Source organism: Rhinolophus ferrumequinum, chromosome 25 (genome assembly GCF_004115265.2).
Source record: "Rhinolophus ferrumequinum isolate MPI-CBG mRhiFer1 chromosome 25, mRhiFer1_v1.p, whole genome shotgun sequence".
NCBI classification, from domain to species: domain Eukaryota; kingdom Metazoa; phylum Chordata; class Mammalia; order Chiroptera; family Rhinolophidae; genus Rhinolophus; species Rhinolophus ferrumequinum.
Window position 1 is genome coordinate 3679602 of NC_046308.1, and position 18089 is coordinate 3697690.

The following is an 18089-nucleotide window of genomic DNA, read 5'->3' on the forward strand; positions in this document are numbered from 1 at the left end:
GTGTCCTTATCGCTAAGCTGCACGCGACTGTATTGGCGAAAGGAGTGGATGCTGGTCAGGCAAAAACACAGCCTAATCAAATTATGAACAGCTCCTGTTGTCCTGTTGACCAGCTACTATGCACAGCAAATATTGCACACGGGAGAATCCTAAATGGCACCCCCAACTTAAAATGAATCTGCACTATTCTCTCCCTGGGCTCCACGCCTCCATTAATACAGAAAACAAGTTCACTAATTAGCAGGACTATGGTCCATGACAACTACCGTGTTGCCCCGAAAATAAGACCTTACCGGGCAATCAGCTCTAACGCGTCTTTTGGAGCAAAAATTAATATAAGACCCAGTCTGATTTTACTGTAAGACTGGGTCTATAATATAATATATAATAATATAATATAATATAACGTAATATATATATAATATAATATAATATAATATAATATAATATAATATAATATAATATGATATGAGAATATAAGACCGGGTCTTATATTAATTTTTGCTCCAAAAGACGCATTAGAGCTGATATCCGTCTAGGTTTTATTTTTGGGGAAACAGGATAGATGGTGCTTTTGTGGGATCTGTGTGTACGTGGGTCACACAGGTGGATGCATGCAAGGCCCTCTGTCTAGAAGTGAAGGCGGCGTAAGAGAGGAAGAGGTGGATTTGTGGGGAGGCTGGACAGGTAGGACCAAGAGCAGAGAGATGGCGTGCAGGAAACACACACAGTGTGAGCTCCAGTGCCGGACAGAACCTGTCCACCTCCTCTGTTCCGCCCTCTGTGCTGGGCGTGCTGGGCGTGCTGGACGTGCCTCTGGCCGAGATGGGACTCATGGTTTAGCATCCTTCTGACTAAGGCAGGGCATATGTGCAGATCTGGAATGTCACGTAAATGTCATCCAAGTGCCAGCTGCAATTGTTTGCAGCAGCTCCCTCTGACATCGTGCTGCAGAGTTAAAGGCTGTATCTGCAATCAATGGACAAGATGCTGGGATGGCTTAGCAATGCCTGCCCTGGGAGTGGACTACGGAGGGAGAGCAGGCACGTGTCATATTGGCTGAGACTGGGCCGGGACTTCCCAAGGCTGTTTCAAAGAGAGGGGATGTCAAGAGGCCACCCCAGCAACGGAAGACAGATTTATTTCCGTCGGACGCTAAATGAAGTCATCTCCAAGCCAACAGCGCGCTGCGTGCCCCGGCTGTCTCCCTAAGCCCCTTCTCTCGGGCTGCATTGTCAACAACAGGTGTAGCTGCTCATTCGACTCCAACCACTAAGAATAGGCCCGAGAGCAGTGACGTTCCCAGACCTCAGTCATTCCTGAAAACCCCCACGTATTCCTAAACCGGGCTACCACTGGTTCTTTGGTTTAGCTAGGAATTTTCTTTGAGATGCTTCACTTTCCAGAATTTTTTATTGAAGTGTATTATACATACAGGAAAGTCACAGGTCTTAAGTGGACAGCTGAAGGAATTTTCATAAAATGAACAAATCTGTGTAACCTACACTCACTTCAAGAAACAGCACATTCCCAGCTCCCCTCAGGGCCCCCACCCAGACTGCTTTTCAGTCACCGCCCCCCCAACGGGGATCGCTGCTGTACTGACTACAGACCAGTGTGGCCTGATGTGGGACTTCAAATCTGTAGCGTCTTACAGCTGGGAGTCTTCTGCGTCGGCTTTCATCTGTGCTGTTATGTGAGATGTGGGCTCGCCCTCCGTGCTGTGACCATACCACAGTGGATTCATTCTGGGCGGAAGGCATTTGGGGGAGTTTTCATTCGGGGGTGTAACGAGTAAGCCTTGTGTGGCCCTCCATCCTCGTGCACGTGTTCTAATGAGCACACGGACACACTGCTAAAGGGTGTATTCCTGGAACAGAAATTGCTGGGTCATAAGGAAGGCATATGTTCAGACATAACAGTTTTCCAGTGTGGCTGAACCGTTTTATACTCCCGCCTGAGTGTATGAGAATTTGCCTAAACTTTTATTGTTATTATTATTTTTGGTGTGATTATTTCAAAGGTCAGAGTGGTGGGATCTAAACTTACTTTAAAAAGAAAATTGTATAGCTATCATCAAAGAAAACTCAGTGTCACCTGCCACAAATCAAAGGTTGTAGTAACTATTATAAAAACTGATAACTATTTGAAAAGGTCATCTAAAACCTATCAAAAGGTTCACCACCCAAAGTCACCTCACATGCCATTAGCAGTATGGATGTCACACTTCTGGAAAGACTGGTAGAGAGGATGTTACTGGTTCTTACCCAGTAGGAGGGACCCCGATTTTATTGGGGTCCCATCACTCTACCGGCAGTGAGCCTCTGGAGCAGCTGAGCCCTCCCCTCGTCCAGGGAAGGCCCCTGATTGGCCTGTGAGCCAGCCAATCCCCTTTGCCGGGATGGGTTCAGGAATGGGCACGTGACCCAACTTTGGCGAAGAAGATGTTTGAAATATTGTGTGGGGCGCACCCTCTCGGCAGGCCAAACCTCAGGGGTGACAGATTGGGGTTCAGGTCCTTCCTGCATCTCGCTTCTGCTCTGGGTAACCTTGCTCTATTTCTCTGAGCCTCAGTTTCTTCACCTGTCAATGGTGGCTGATTCTGGTGAAAGTGAGAGAGGTCCCATGTGCCACACACGGAGGCTGGCACCCCACTCTTAGCGAGTGTCTCTCAAATTATTGTTTGTTCTGGGCAGAGGGCTCACACGAGTCCTTCCCCTACCAGCTTCGAGGATGGAGCCTTGAAAGGCTGTCATCTTGAGCAGCTTTCTGTTTTGATTTGGGGAGAAACTAGAAAAAAGTCTTCCTCCATGAAAGCAGTAGAGTAAGAGCTGTTGTTCTGGACCCTGCCCTGGGGCGTAGGCTGAAGGAAAGACAGTGGTACCTGCGGCTTGTTGAGTGCAGGGCTTTGCACGTGTGACACATTTCATTCACATAACAATCTGGTGAAACTAGGTCCCTTTACGATACCATTTTACAGATGAGGAAACTGAGGCCCAGAGTTACTCAGAGGGGATATGGAAGAGTCGATTTGAATCCAGGCCATCTGATACCTAAGCAATTATGTCCTTTCTTGCTGTCAGAGCTCTGATTTTATCTAGAGTCCCATGCTTCTCCATGTGACTCATGAAAGTGTGACATAGCCCCAGCTCTGGGGGCAATCCAGACTGGTCTCAGGCATTGCTCTGATCCCATTTCCTTCGCCAGAGATTGATTAAGCCATGGGCATGGGACACAGTTCTAGCCAATCAGACATGAGCCAAAGGCTGCAGTGGGCTTTGGGGAAAGCGTTCTTGTTCTTCACGCACAGGCTGTTGTGTCTGGATGTATTAGGTGAAGCAGTGGCAGCCGTGTAGTGGTCATGAGGGAATTTGGGATGAGAACAAAGCTGAGGATGGGGAGCTAGGGAAATGGAAAGAACCTGGGGGTCTATGACAATGGCACGTAATTAACCAGACTTGAAACTTCCCCTCCTTGGGTGGTCGGTTAGCTCAGTTGGTTAGAGTGCGGTGCTAATAACACCAAGGTTGCCAGTTCGTTCCCCCACACGGGCCACTGTGAGCTGCGCCCTCCTTAAACAAACAAACAAACAAACAACAAACTACCCCTCCTCCTGATTTCTTGCTATGAGAAATGATAGATGATCTCATTGTTTCAGCTGACCTGATCTGGGGTTTCTGTTACTTGGATCGTAATGGAGGTGACTGAATGACTCTCAGCTCGGCGCAGAAAGGCACGTTTTCCTGTCCTGATTGCCACTGTATTTCTGTGCCCAGACTACTGCCTGGCACACAACATGTGCTCAGTTCATGTTTGTTAAATGAATTGAAGCAGAGTGGCTGGACACCCAAATGCAGGTCCAAATAATAGGTGCAGCAAAAGTTGGTCTCAACACTGTGCTAAAGGCTTTGTATCAGTAGCTCGCTTAATTTTCAGGACCACCCTGTGAGGAAGGGGCTCGTATGGTACTCCTTTCACAGAGTTTCGGAAACTGAGGCAGGGAGAAATTAAGAAAGGTAATGGGATGGAATGAGAGGAGGCCTGGCCCACCTGCCTGGGACAGCCTTCATCGGCTTGGCTTGGACTCCCAAGGCCTTGCAGCCCCAGTGTGTGCTTTCCATAAATAGCTTCAAAGAAACCGCAACGAGCACAAATTGAATTTGTTCCAACGTGCTGCTGCCAAAGCAAACTGTTCTACAGGTACAGACAGGCTCCACTTTCCTTGCCGGGCCCAGACTTGTCTCCACACCCAGCCCTGCAGGTCTCTCCTCTCTGCGGGGAATGGGTCCCCTACATCTCGCCTCTTGAACCTCTCTGGCTTCCGTTTTGTCCTCCCTACTGCACTGCCCATTCCGACACATGATTTCTTACTGCAAGGCCCGCCCACTTCACGCTGCTCAAAGGGATAACTGCTCTGAAAGCTGACCCATCCTGACCACAGTCCGACGGAAACCCTCCCCAGTGCTTGCCAGGCCCATCCAGCCCACCTCAGGACCTTTGCACATGCTGTTTCCCCAGCCAGAAATGTCTTTTCCATGGATATCCTCATGGCTGGCTCTTCATTCAATTCTTTCTCCCTTGTCATCTCCCCAGAGAGACCTTCCGCGACCACCCTCTGTCTTTATTCTTCTTTCTTTAACACTAGCTGAAATTACAACATACCATTATATATCGATTTGTTTCTTTGTCTGATGGCTGTCACTAGACGACGGTCTCTATGAGATCAAGGAGTTTGTCTTCAGTCTGCTGGTGTTAAGTTCTGGGATTAAGCAGGAAAGGAGGGGTGGGAGCTTTGGAGAGGGCTTGTTTTAGAAAAAGCCGGCAGAGAACATTTCATCCAAGACATGCAGGAGGTGAGGGAGCAAGTCCCAGCCATCTGCGGAAAAGCCTTCTAAGCAGAGGGAATGGTCAGTGCAAAGGCCCAGAGGCATCGTGCATGTTTCGAGAAGGTCAGCGTGGTGGACCAGAGTCAGGGAGGGGGAGAGGGGATGAGGCCTAGGGAACCGGCCGCCTGCCCTCCCGGGCCCTTGCCTGCTGCTGTCCTTCTTGCCTTTATGCCCCTCCAGTCCAGTCCAGTGAAACTGATTGTCCTGGGATGGCGGGTGCTCTGACCACCATGAGTCACACCTGCCAGACTCTGTATAATGTTCTAACACACAGAGGGCCACAGTGGGGCCAGCGAGCCATAGTTTTGGGTACGGGGACATCAACCCCACATCTGCTATGGCAGTTTATTCCATCACTGATATGAGTGCCTCTTCTGAGCAGTGGAAATTACAGTCAAAACAGCAAGCCATCTGGATCTCGAGCAAGCTCCAAAGCCAGATGGAGCTGGGCTGAAGTGTGAATCACTTCCCAGGTGATGGCCTCGGCTGGTCACTCACCTCTCTGAGCCTTAAGTTTCCTCATATGTAAAGTTGGGGTGGTAGTAGTTCTGATCTTACCAGGTTATGGGAGACGCAGTGAGATATAATAGTTTAGGCTTATAAAGCACTGACTGTGCGTCAAATATTGCCTGCTTTACACTAACTCAGGTACTTTTCACAGTAATCCCATGAGGGAGGGTCTGTTATTCTCCATTTGACAGATTAGGAAACAGGTTCAGAGAAGTTGAATAACTTGCCCAAGGTCACACAGCCAGTCAGTCTGGCTCCAGGGTGTGTGCACCTGCCATCATGCTACACAGCCTGTCTAGATCAGTAATCCCTGGAAGATGCTTAGCTGACCCAGGGCCCATTATAGAAAAAGCTCTTGGAAAACACTCTTTACGGTTTTGACACGTCCCAGCTCTTTAGGGTTTTCAAGGGTATTTGTCTGTATTAGCTTATTGAGTTCCTACAACCACTCTGTGATGTTGGCTGGGCAGGGAGTCCAGCTCATTTTACAGATGAGGAAAACTGAGGCTCAGGGAGGTAAAATGAATTTCCCAACCACACTGGTCTATCCATTCTTTCAACACAACAAGTCACTTCCCATGGTATGGCCTTTGCATCTGTTCCTTCCACCTGGAATGCTGTCCCCTCACCTTCTGGCTGCTTCCTTCTCAACCTTTGGATGCCATCTTAAATGTCTTAGGGACCTTCTTAGGGACACCCTCCCCCCCAGATCACCAAATCTCCCTTCTGCCCTTCTCCCTTCTTCCTTCCAGCTCTCTCGATCCCTAAGTGGCGTCCTTTTTGGCAATCACCACCATTTCTAACCACACTCTCTCTCTTTGCTTGTTTGTTTTCTGACTCCCTAAATCTTGCATGGAAGAGAATGGGATCCATTCAAGGTGTTCAGTGGCCGATGCCCTTGAGGCAGAGCTTCCAAGCCTGCTACTTGGAAGACACACTGTAGAACCGGCTGTCCACCCTGGGCAGGAAGCCAGTTCCAGAAGCTGCCCCACTGCTGCTGTGCACCCAGCCCAACAGCTGGCCCCTCTCCGGACCCCGTGGACGCAGTTCAGAATTCTAGTGCTGCGTATGCATCGCAGGAATCGGAATCCATACAGAACCCTTGCTGCAAGGGAGTCGGGAAAGCACGCAGGTTGGCTTCTGCCATTAGAGAAGGCAGCCAGGAGAGGGAGGAGGGGTCCCTGCACAAGCCCAGCCATGGTACCCCTACATGGCCTGCTGGAAGCTAGCTCTCTGTGCGTGCCACGCACCGCTGGGCGCTGGGGCCAGCCTACCACATGTCAGGTGACTGAAAGGTGTCAGAGTTGGGAGTTAAACCCAGGTCTGACTTAAAACTGCATTCTTTTCATTTTAACTTGCTTCTCGCTTGCCAGATGGGCCCTCCCCCAGGGTTTTAGGGCCCTGTACACTTGGTTCTCGCAGTGCTGGGCTTTCAGTCATTCCCGAGGTGCCAGGAGGGCTGGAGGGCCCTTCTGAGTCCGGGGAGCTGGCCTCACTGATGTTTGCAAAGTGACAGTTATGATTGGCTCTGTCAGGCGGAAGCCAGGAGGGACCCAGGTGGGACACATGCTCAACTCCAAGACCGCAGGTGTCGCCAGCTGTGGATAAGCCTGAGGGTTTTGTCTCTCATGGACCAGGGGCCTGAGCCCTGGGCCTATGTGCAGGGTGGTTCAGCCCAGGGCTGCTGTGAGAACCAGGTGCTGTCACCACTGCAGTGAGGGCTTTCCCACCATCGTACACCGCAGGCCACCCTGGGAAGGTTAGGCTTTTGTTGGCTTTTCAGGTCCCACCAGGAGCTCAGGCCACCCAGGGGCTAATTCCTGACATTCTCTGGGAGGCTGAGAAATAGCAAATGTGGTGCAAAGATGCCGGAAAGCAGACCTCCTTGAATCTCAAGAAAAAAATCCAGAAGCGCACACAGGGATGTCCAAAACCAGATGTCCAAACTGAAAAAAATAAAACAAACAAAAAAAAAAACACAAAGGGAAGGAAGGACAAACTTTCACTGTGGGTCTTTAAACGGCACACATGGGGCCCGCACTTCTACCCCGGCTCCCAGGCACCCCACACACCGCGAGGCAAGTCCTGGTGTCAGTTTGTCCTGTGCCCTGTTACCTGTGCAGGCTCCCACCGCGGCCCTCCCTGCTCGCTGCCCACTCCATCCATTCTTCGCACAGCTGCCTCCTCCTCGTTCCGAGAATATGCCGGGTGTCTTCCCACCCCAGGGCCTTTGCACTGGCAGTGCTTTTGCCCACGTGCCACGTGGTTCCCTCCCTCACTTCTGTGTTGTCGTTGCTCGCATGTCATCTTCTCGGCAAGGCCTTCCCTCACCTCCCCACCTCTGCACACTCTGTCTTCCTTTCCTGATTCAGTTTTTCTCAGAGCACTACCTTCTAATACAGTGTAAACTAAGTTTCGTTTGTGTTCCTTATGCACCCGCCCTGTCAGAGTGTCAGCTTCAGGAGGGCAGAGGCTGCCTCTCTCAGTCGGATTCCCAGCACCTAGCATGGCACCTAGCACATCATCGTAGGGGCTCCTGAATTAATGAACACCCTTCCGAAAGTAGCAGAGCACAGACAAGCGCGTACATGCACGTTTACTCCCTGTCCCTTTTTTGCACAGAAGGTACCCCACTGCACACCGGGTCTGCACCTACTTTTGGCCAAAGTGTCTCAGAGTTCTGCCCCCCCGGGACGCACAGCCTGTGCTCCGGTGTCTACAGTGGCCCCAACCGCCACTCAGGCGGCTCGGCCCCCGACCGCCTTACTCGCTGGCTGACTCGCCTTCACCTTCACTGAGTATTTCTGTGTTCCCATCTCACCAGCAAAGACTAGAGCAGAGAACACCCCAGAAGTGCAGCCCTGGGAGAAAGTTGTTTATCTTCAGAGCTAATCAGGCCTATCAGACGGGTTTGATCTCGGTCCCTGCTTTCCTTCTTTCTGAAGTACACACAGTGTCATGAATAAAGGTGCAGACAGCAGAGGAAACTGGGGCTGACAATGCAGTTTCTTGCAGCAAAGGTGAGGGTGGCTGGGGGGGCTCTGAGCGACCTCCGTGATATTGTGAGACTGGACCGGGCCTCTGACTGCTTGTGCGGACAGGATGGGGAGCTGGGCAGCTCCTGTCCCTGCCCAGTTCTCTGTGTCCTCGTTACCTTTGCTGTGACACCAGGGTGTCTTTGAAGAGCTTTTAGCCACAGGTGTTCACACACTTCCTATTCTGAGTGTCACCTCCCCACTGCGTACCGTTCCTGAGGGCTGGTGCAATTCCACAGCGCCCAGCACACAGTAGGCACTTACTATTATATGTGCAACAGAATGGCGAGGCCGGGATGCATTCATCGAAAGCAGGCTTTCCCTCCCCCTGCCCACACTTTTGAAAGAGGGCCCTCTGCCCAGGAAGGAAGCTTCTGCTTCCCACCCCACGCTCCCCTCCCTTTTGGGTGGGATGATGGTGGGGGTGGTGGAAAACTGGCCTGGGGAGCTACTGCTTTTAGGGTCACAAATAGGCCCTTCCCCGCTGACTGAGGCCCACCCAGGCCTTGGGTATTTGGCTTGGCCACACTTGTGTTATAAGTGGGGGGAGGGGGTGGTGCCTGAGAAAGCCTGGGGACCGGCCTGGGTGTGGGCTGCAGGCTCCACCCATCTGCATTACTTAGCACAGACCCCGTGAGCTTCAGGGTGTACAACCCCCGTTTTATGAAAAATGTATGTTGTCTCCCCTCCGTACAGTTCTGGTGTGTACGCAGGGCTTGCCCCTGGGATGTTCGTGGGGTGTCTTTTGGGTTGTCACTGACAGAGGCCCTGAGAGTGGGCTTTCCTCTGTGCTCCGCAGACCAGCCTGGGGCTCTTGGGGCATGTGGGTCAAGGTGGCTCCGGGCACCACGCTCAGAGCCGAGTTCTGACCCTCTGAACGCCTGGCTTTATAGGCCTGCCCAGCGGGTAATTGGGGGTGTGGGGGGCAGGCCCACTGGAGTGGCTGCAAGTTTGACCTGACACCCTGGTGGCCCATATGGACTTAGTCAGTCTGAATGGGCACCTCTTGGGTGTCAGGCCCTGGGCTGTGCCCGGGGAGCTGCCCACCTTCCTGGAGTTTGAGACCCATGGAGGGAGGTAAAGGCTCGACTCTGAAACCTGCCAGAGGAGTGAGTGCAGGGGTCAACATTTGCATTGGCCTCTGGGTTCTCTAGGGCCAAGCCTGACCCCAGCCCGCCCCTTCTCGCCTGTGTTGCATGCATTCCTTTATTCATTCACTCTCAACACATTTTAATTGAGTACCTACTATGTCCTGGAGATACAGCAGTGAGCTAGATAGAGGAGGTCTCTGCCATGATGGAGCTGACATTGTGTGTAAAAAAAAATAGGTAAGTTGACATGCCCAAGGCAATTTTAGGTGGTGGAAAATGGTGAAGAAATGACTAGGGTAGGAGTTACCAAATGCCGTGGGGGTTTTAGATAGAGGGTCAGTGAAGGCCTAAGGAGGTGACGTTGGGCTGGGACCTAGAATGAGAATCTTGCTGTCTCAGGCAGAGGGAACAGCAAGTGCAAAGGTCCTGAGGCAGGGATGAGTTTTAAGAGTTTGCCAAGGATTTAGACAGGAAAGGTTGAATGATTGGGAGGGGGACAGTGGGAACATAGCCTGAGGGCAGAATTTGGCTCCAATGAAGCCAGAGCCCCCTGGCTGTATGTGACATCTCTCAGCCAGTTCCTGTCTGGTCTGGGGCCACTGCCTATGTGCTGCCCAATGTCCTTGGGTGACTTCCCTAACAGTCTCAGTCCCCTCACCTACAAAATGGGTGTGTGGGAAGGTATTCCCTCATGAAGGCTTAATGAAGCTTTGAGCTAACCCGCATTCCTGGGGCCTTAGGGGGGCCCCCCAGAGAGGCTGTTTGAGGCAGAGTGTTCCTTGGCAATTTTTCAAAGCTGCTGTTTCCACTATTAGGGCCGTCGCTCAATAGCAAATGGTGCACAGAGTAGCTAACAGGGCACAGAGTAGCACTTAGGGTGTGGGGTGCTGATGTGTGGTGGGCTGGGTGTGGGCTCAGCTGAGACCCCTTCCAGTTCATCCCTTCAGAGACAGGGTTCAGAGCACCCATCTGGAATCACTACCTGAGTGAGTCCAGCAATTGAGGTTCTTAATTTCCCTGGACCTCAGTTTCCCCATCTGTAAAGTGGGATCAATCACAGCCATCCCCCCCCCCCCCCCCGCAACGTCTGAGGATTTCTGGGGGGGGATTTCATGAGCTCCTGAGGACAGGCACTTGTATTGGGCCTTGTAGCCCGTGAGGACGGGATTAAGAACCAAAGAGACAGGAGTGGGAAAGAAAGAGGGCAAATCCTCTTCAGAAAAACGCCTCCCTCTCCTCCTGTGCTCTGCGATTCTATCAGTAAAGTGGTGGGTCCAGAGGCAACCCCTGGGACCCCCTGCCTTCCTGACCCCCTCCTACGCCCACAGCCTCAGTCAAAACCCCAGGGCAACCCTTGGGGGGTAGGGGCTGGCGGGAGGAACCTCTGAAGATACTCCACACCCTCCTCGGCCCCGGCGGAATCCCAGAGCTGAATCTCATTGAGATGCAAATCCTGGGAGTGTTCTCAGGTGACACTACGGAGGGGGCTGAGGAGGCTGCGTGGTGGGGGTGGGGCTGGCTGAGGAGGGCTCCCCTGTTTCCGCTCTCCCTTCCCTCCCCCCAAACCCTCACGAAGGGCTGGGCCTTCCTTCTGCAGGTCTGGCTCTGCTTGTGAATTCCCACGGTCTGCTTGGGCAGCTGGTGGGGACCGAATGGGGAGGGTGGGGACATTGACCTGTGACCCCCTCCTGTTCCAAATTGCAAACTGCTCCTGACCCTCCACATACACTTCCCTTTTTCCCGATTTTGTCAGCCCTAGGTGGTCCCCCCTCCCAAAGCACTGAGAGGCCTGCAAGGGACAAATTGCTGCAGGGGGAGGCAGGCTACCCCTGCCTCCTGGCAGGGGCTGGGCACAGGCCCAGGCCCCTGGAAACCGCGTGGTCGCCTCCCCACCACAGCCATTCTCCATTCCCCCGGGGGTTCTCAGATGTTGGCAGATGGCAGAACTGAATCTGCTGAGACGTAGCTCCAAAAAAGGAAAGTTGAACTGAAAAAAAAAAAAATCAAACTCTCCAACATCTTAGGGGAAGGCAGAGGAGGAGGAGGGAGGCTCCGAGCCTGGCACTCTCAGTGCCCTCTACTGTTTAAAAAGATCTCCCCTGGTTTGGGAGGGCCACCTCAGAGGGGGCAAATGAGGACACACAGTTGTCACGGCAGCCAGTGAGGCTCGGGCTGGAGCTGTGTCCACACGTGTGCCTGTCTGTGAGCCTGCCTGCGCGCAGTCTGGGCTCCTAGACAGGCGCTCCGAATGTGCCCCCACACAGGCTTGCGAGCATCCAGTCAGGCACTGCGTCCCTGAATGTCCCCAAATGGCCGTTCACTCACTCAACAACAGATTCTCACATCCCTGCTGTGGAAGGACAGTGAACTCATGAAACGGACATTCTGGTGTGTGGGCCTGCCTGCGTGTGAGTTCGTGTGCGTGTGATCACCCACAGCGTTTATCTGTGGGTGATCTTACACTGGAGTCTGGGTCCCAGGCTGCACTCCCTCTGCGCGGGTCGGGGGGTCTGTGAGTTTCCGTCTGCTGAGGCCCAGTGTGCGTGTCCGTTGGTAAGAATTCCGCATTCTACTGTGTGCTACAGCCCCCGAGTAAGCTCCACCGCGAGTGTCCCTGCGTATGTGTGTGTGGCCCTCCCCATCCACTGGCCACTCTCGAGTTATAATTTAATAGCTGAAACGCGATTCCAGTTAAGTATCAGGGGCTGGGGAGGAGGAGGGGCAAGATGGGGAGGTGCTTTGCCCTCCTTCCTCCTCACCGGAGCGACTAAAGAGAAACTCGGCGTCGCGCCCAAGTGTGTGTGTATGTGTGTGTGTCTGTGTGTGTGTCTGTGTGGTAGAGCGCGCGCGCGCGCGAGTGGGTGCGCGCAGGACTAGCGGAGGAGACGCGGCCACTTTAAGGAGCCCGAGGGGGCCGGGCCCGGCGCGTCTGTGCGGGCGGGGAGCCGCGAGCGGGGAGGCCGAGCTACCGCCTCCCGGGCTCCCGCCCCGCCCCCTCCTCCCCCTCCCGCCACCGCCACCACCACCGCCGCCGCCGCCGGGGAGCGGAGCCGCGGGCAGGCCGGGCCGCACCGGAGCCCCGCGTCCGCCGCGCCCCGCCCGAGCCGTGCGCCCGCGCCCTGTGCCCCGCGATGCGCGCCAAGTTGCGCGCCGGGGACCCGGGGCCGGCGCCCTAGAAGGCGGCGGCGGGAGGATCACGCCCCGGCTGGAGGCCCGGCCTGCTGCGCGCCCCCAGCCCGACCCGCACCGCCACTTGCCTGAGCGCCGGGGCTGCGCCGCCGCCTCCGCGAGGTGAGTTAGGGTCGGGGGTCCCCGCGGACCGCCGCGGGGGAGGCGCGGGTCGCGCTTCCGGGGAATCGGGAAGAGCGGGCGGCGCACGCGGCGGAGTTGGCGGGGCCCCTGCACTCCCGAGTTGGCGCTCTCGGGGGGTGGCCTGCTGGGAAGCGAGGCGCCCCATCGACACTGCGGCCCGCGTGCGTGGGGGCGCTGGGGAACTTAGGGGAACTCCAGCTCCCCAGCGAGGGGGCGGGAAGGAGGCAAGTGGTGTGGGGGTGGGCGGGCGGGGGGGCGCCATGGATTGCGGAGGGCAGTCCCCCACCGTGTGCCCCAAGCACCAGGGGTTTGGCCGCCGTGCGCTTGCCTTACGTAGGAGCTTCAGAGTTGGGGGGTAACACTGCGCCTTTTTTTCAGCGGGCAACGCGGATTTGGGGAGCCCCTGGAGATGGCACCCCCGTTTTCCCGGCCTGGCTGCTGTGGAAGGGCGCATGTGGGGTTCCTGCCAGCTTGGGGGGACGTTGGCCGCGGGCGCTCCTGGGCAAGGGACGAGAGGGCGCTGGGCGGGGGTCCCCCGGGGAGAGGCGCCTCTTGTTTCCCCCTCCCCCGCTGCCGGTGTTCCTGGTGTCTGGGCCTGCCTCCCGCGGCCGGTGACGCCTCCTTGGGCCGCCTCCTGGTCCCTCCCCCGGGCTGTGCGGATAGTTGGGATGCCACTAGTTTGCGAAGTTGGAATTCAGAGCTGATCCCACTTAGGCTGGATCGGAGGCCCCAGGCCCTAGTTGTGGAGGAACGTCCCCAGAGACCTGCGGGCAGTGGGGGTACCCGTGGGGAGCGCCTTCCCAACCCCGGACGCTCGCAGGAAAAAGCTCGAGGGAGGGAGAGGGCAAGGCGGGCGAGCGGGAGAGACACGCAGTACCTGTAAGCGGCTGTCGCCAGGGCCCAATTAGCGTGGGGCACCCAGCGTTATTTTTACATTGTAGGTTTATTTTTTGGGGAAGCAAGTGTCCTCCCGCCGCCTGTCGCGCGCTACGGCTCTCTGAGGGTCTGGTGCCGGCAGCGGAGGCGGATCTGTTCTGTCGGCTCAGCCTCCTCCCTTCCTTCTCCTCCTCCCCCCCTGTTGGTGAGAACTGGTTTTATTATGATTATTATTATTTTTTTTTTCCCTTTTGCAGATTTGGAGGAAGGATGTGTGAGGGAGGGAGGGAGGGAGGGAGGGGGAAGGGGAGAGGATCCCTGTGGGCTGGTTGGGGGAGTTCTGGGCACGGTTGGGTTGTGTTATCGGTGGCCTTGACTTTGCCCTTTTTAAACCAGATCTGGGTCCCGCGGCAGCTTTGATCTCAGGGGCTCTTGGGGCCTGGCGGGAGCTGGGAGGGCCTCCCTGGGCATTGTTGTGTACATCGTCGTGGGTGGCCTTTTTTTCTTTTTGATGGGGGGGTGAGGAGAGAGCAATCGGGAAAGAGATGTGAGCTGGCATAGCCCGCCATTTATAGCCTGCAACTCAACTTCCTGGGTTCCAATTTTACTTTTGCCACTTTACTGCCTGCCTGACCCTGGACGAAGTACTTAACCTCTCTGTGCCTCAAGTTTCTCATTTGTAAAGTGGGATAATAATAGTACCGGGTTTATAGGGTTGTGAGCTCGCAGGGTCCTACTACTGGAAAGTATTTGTATTTGTATCACTATGGCCACTGTTATTATTACTGGGTTCTAAAACTTGGCCTTTAATCCAAGGCCTGGAAACCTTGTGAGATTTTGCCTGGAGAGTGGGGGATTTGGTGAGGGTAGGGGACCTTTCCACCCCCTCGGCTTTTCCCTTTGAGAATGGAGAAGGGCAGATGGTGCCTTCTGACCATTTAACAGATGCACAGACTGATTCCACTACGCTAATGCAGGTCCTGGAGCTGACAGTGCCCGGTGAACCGGTGGCCGCCAGTGCGTTGGGGTGCTGTCTGGCTCCCCCATTACCCCGCGCCGGCTGCCTTGTCCCTGATTGAAAATTTACCACCGCCAGGTGCCTGGGGAGTCGGTGGTGCCCAGACGTGGGGGCCTGAGCGAGGGGGCCCCAGGCCTGGCCTCTTCCCACTGAGCTATTTACGCTTGCTCAGGGATCAATACTATTGATGAACCCATGTAAGTGGTAATGTGGCTGTCAGGCCTGGTGAAGGATGGAGGCCCCTCGTGGGTCTGTGCGCACACCCCTCCCTCCCTCGCCAGGGTTTGGCTACGTGGGAAGGATTTATTTGGCATAATCCGCTCTTTTCCCCCAATTAATAACACTCATACCACCCGCCTAAAGATTTCTGAGGGCTCTGCAAATGCAAATTTAACTGCATGAAAGCCCCAAGCTGGGGAAGGCTTGGTTGTTCTCGGGGAGTGGAGGGGGTTGGCGGCTGGCACTCACCTGCTGGCTGGCGTGCATGCGTGCGGGGGAAGAGCCCCAGCAGTCCTGGCCATTCAGATGGGATGTGGGGGCTGCCTCGCCTGGATTCCCCCTGACTGCGAGGTGAGATGTACCTTGTGCTCTGTTCCCACCCCCGCCTGAGGCCTGGGGGTGGAGAAGTTGGTGGTTCACTTTGAGATATTATTTATGGGGTGGGGGATCCACACCTACGCATAATGCAGCTTGAGGGGCTCTTGTCTGTGAGAAGCAGGAGAGCTGGGGCCCTCACCCCTTCCTTCCAATAACTCTGCAAACAAAATCCCCACATCCAATGCTGGCCCTGACAGTAGGGGGAGAGAGAGAGAGAGAGAGAGAGAGATTCCGTTCTCTGTTTTCTTCATCTCTCAGCCAGCAGCAGCCTCCCCAGGTGACACTCAGAGACTAGGTTCCCTGCAAGGGGAGCAGCTTGCAGGAACTGGTGATTCTTGCTCCGGGCACCCAGGGGAGGGTCCTTAGCCTGGTCTGCGAAGGGCCAGGCCTGAGGTGTCATCTTAAAAGGCCTTGTCCCATAGATGGGTATGGGGGGTGTCCCAGGGAAGTGGTACTTAGAAAGGTCAGCTGACATCCTTTGAGGATCCTGGCAGTGGGGAATGGACTTTATAACCTGTCAAGTGAACTTTTGGTCTAGGAGCTGGAAAACACTGTATATATGATGTGTACCGGGGGGGTGCCAAAAAAATGTATGCACATGACTTGTAGTCATCTTTTGTTATAGATATGTACTATTACAATTTTAATACAGTTTTTTCCTTTCTTAAAGCGTGTATACATTTTTTTGGCACCCTCTTTGTATATACCATACTATAATATGTGATACGTATGGTATATATATATATATGATGTATATACCACGTATGTGGTATATACATCATATATATAAAGTGCAATGGCAATAACAGCCAACACATATAAAGCACTCACTATGTGCCAGGTTCTGCGCGCAACAGGAATCCTCTTGTTTACTCTAACCTCACCCTATGAGGTCAGTGCTATTATCCCATTTTATAGATGGTGAAATTGAGGCACAGAGGGGTTAAGTGACCTGCCCAAGGTCACACAGTTTGGATGTGGTAAGACCTGGGGTTATTCAAGGTCATGTTGGTGCGGCAAGAATTTACTGCAGATCTGCTCTGTGGAGCTGCCCTAGGGGATAGAAATAAAAAAAAAAATGATGTTTCTTACTTGAGCATCTAAAGATCTTTGCCCCAGGGAGCAGGAGACTGAGAAACTGTTCTCCCCAGCGTTTGGGGAGGTGGACAGTGCCCAGCCGCAGACCTGGCATTTCTTTGAAGTTTCATTTTATCTTAAACATTCATGCAAATTGGGCGTTCCTTTTGGCAGCAGGGCTGTTTATCTGGAAATGAAAACATGGCTTTAAATTATTTAGCGTGGTGTAAAACGGGGTTCCAGAAAGCTGTACCAGATGAGTGCCAGGGCTGGCAGGGAGTCCCCGCACCAGCCTGCAGCCCCAGGGGACTTGATAGCTGGAGACCTTCAGAGGTCCTGGGAGGATACAGCTTTTTCTCATTTTATGGATGAGGTCACAGGTCAGGGGGCCAGGCGAGCCCAAGGTCGCACTGTGGTGTGACTTGCCTAAGATGGTTGACACCATCTCCATCATCATCTGTATTTTAGAGTAAAGTGAGCCTTCTGTGCCCGCACTACCTACCCCACGCCCAGCTGGGCTCAGGCTGGCCCTTTCGGTTCCTAGATCTGTAAAGAGTTACTGTGAACAGAAAGCAGGGCACAGTCTGGGAGTGTTTAGTGAGTGGTCCCCACGATGTGGCCGATTGAGCATTGCAAGTTCCCATGAGTTCAAGTCCCGGCTTAGCCACGTGCACGCAGCGTGCCCAGGGACTGTCCTTGCCCCTGGCAGAGTTTAGGCGTCCTGGGCTATGAAATGGGCACATTGCGTACTGCCAGTGGGGTAGTGGAGAGGATCAAGGGGCAGAAAGCATGAGTGTTGGGTTTGATGTTCAGCCATTTGACTCTGGGCAAGTTACTTCTCTGAGCCTCAGTTTGCTCATCTCTAAGATGGGGATGATGATGACGATGCTGGTGATACTTTTGACTTTTTGTTGTCAGGACCCAGTGTCATGATGTATGTCACCGGAGCTGCTGTCTCGGCTCCCCCCTTTGGAGAGTGAAGGGTTCCTTGTAGAATTTGTCCAACCCAGGTCCTCATCCACAGGCTGGTTGGCCATGAACTGTTCCTTCCTTCTAAAGGGCTGCTGGGGAGGCTTCTGTAATGGAATGGCTCTTCACCTGAGCCTCAGGCCTGGGCTTGTTGCCCTCCCGAGACAGCGGGCTCCTCCCTGTCCCGCTGGTTGGTGATTCACAGATGTGCTCATCTCCCTGCTTCTCCTTTTGAAAGCTGAGATTTTCTATTTGGGACTTTGGAAAGCTGGAAGCCGGGCGCTGCTGGTTAAGACAGAGAGGGCCTCCTGGGGGAGGAAGGGTCTAGAGAGGGCTCCTTGGAAGTCAGACTTGGGTTCAAATCCTACTTGTGGCAGTTTACAACTTGAGTGACGTCTCTGACTTTCTGGCGTCAGTTTTCTTGTCTTTAAGAGGAGGGGGAGAGAAAATAATGCCCACCCCAGAGGCTAGTGTGGGGCCGTCCCGTCCAGTCAGTTTCCCTCGATGGTGGAAACTGTTGTTGATGTGCTTTGTCCTGCGCTGTCGCCACCAGGCAGCCACCAGGCGCATGTGGCCTTTGAGCACTTGGAATGTGGCTGGTGCGACTGAACTGGTAATTTTATTTAATTTTAATTAACTTAAATTTAAACAGACACATGTGGCTGTGGCTGATGGCTGCCTAATCAGACGGCACAGGGTTGGATGATGAAATAAGATT

The 18089-nt window shown here is 54.0% G+C and overlaps 1 protein-coding gene across 1 annotated transcript in view; it reads left to right on the plus strand.

The window, feature by feature from the left end:
* The first annotated feature begins 12652 nt into the window (after nucleotides 1-12652).
* The window catches only part of NCOR2 (nuclear receptor corepressor 2), a 185108-nt gene continuing 179671 nt past the window's right edge, over nucleotides 12653-18089 (plus strand). The window contains exon 1 of the mRNA XM_033098522.1: nucleotides 12653-12813. The gene's annotated coding sequence lies outside the window, so the exon portion shown is untranslated. The remainder of the gene's footprint in view (nucleotides 12814-18089) is intronic.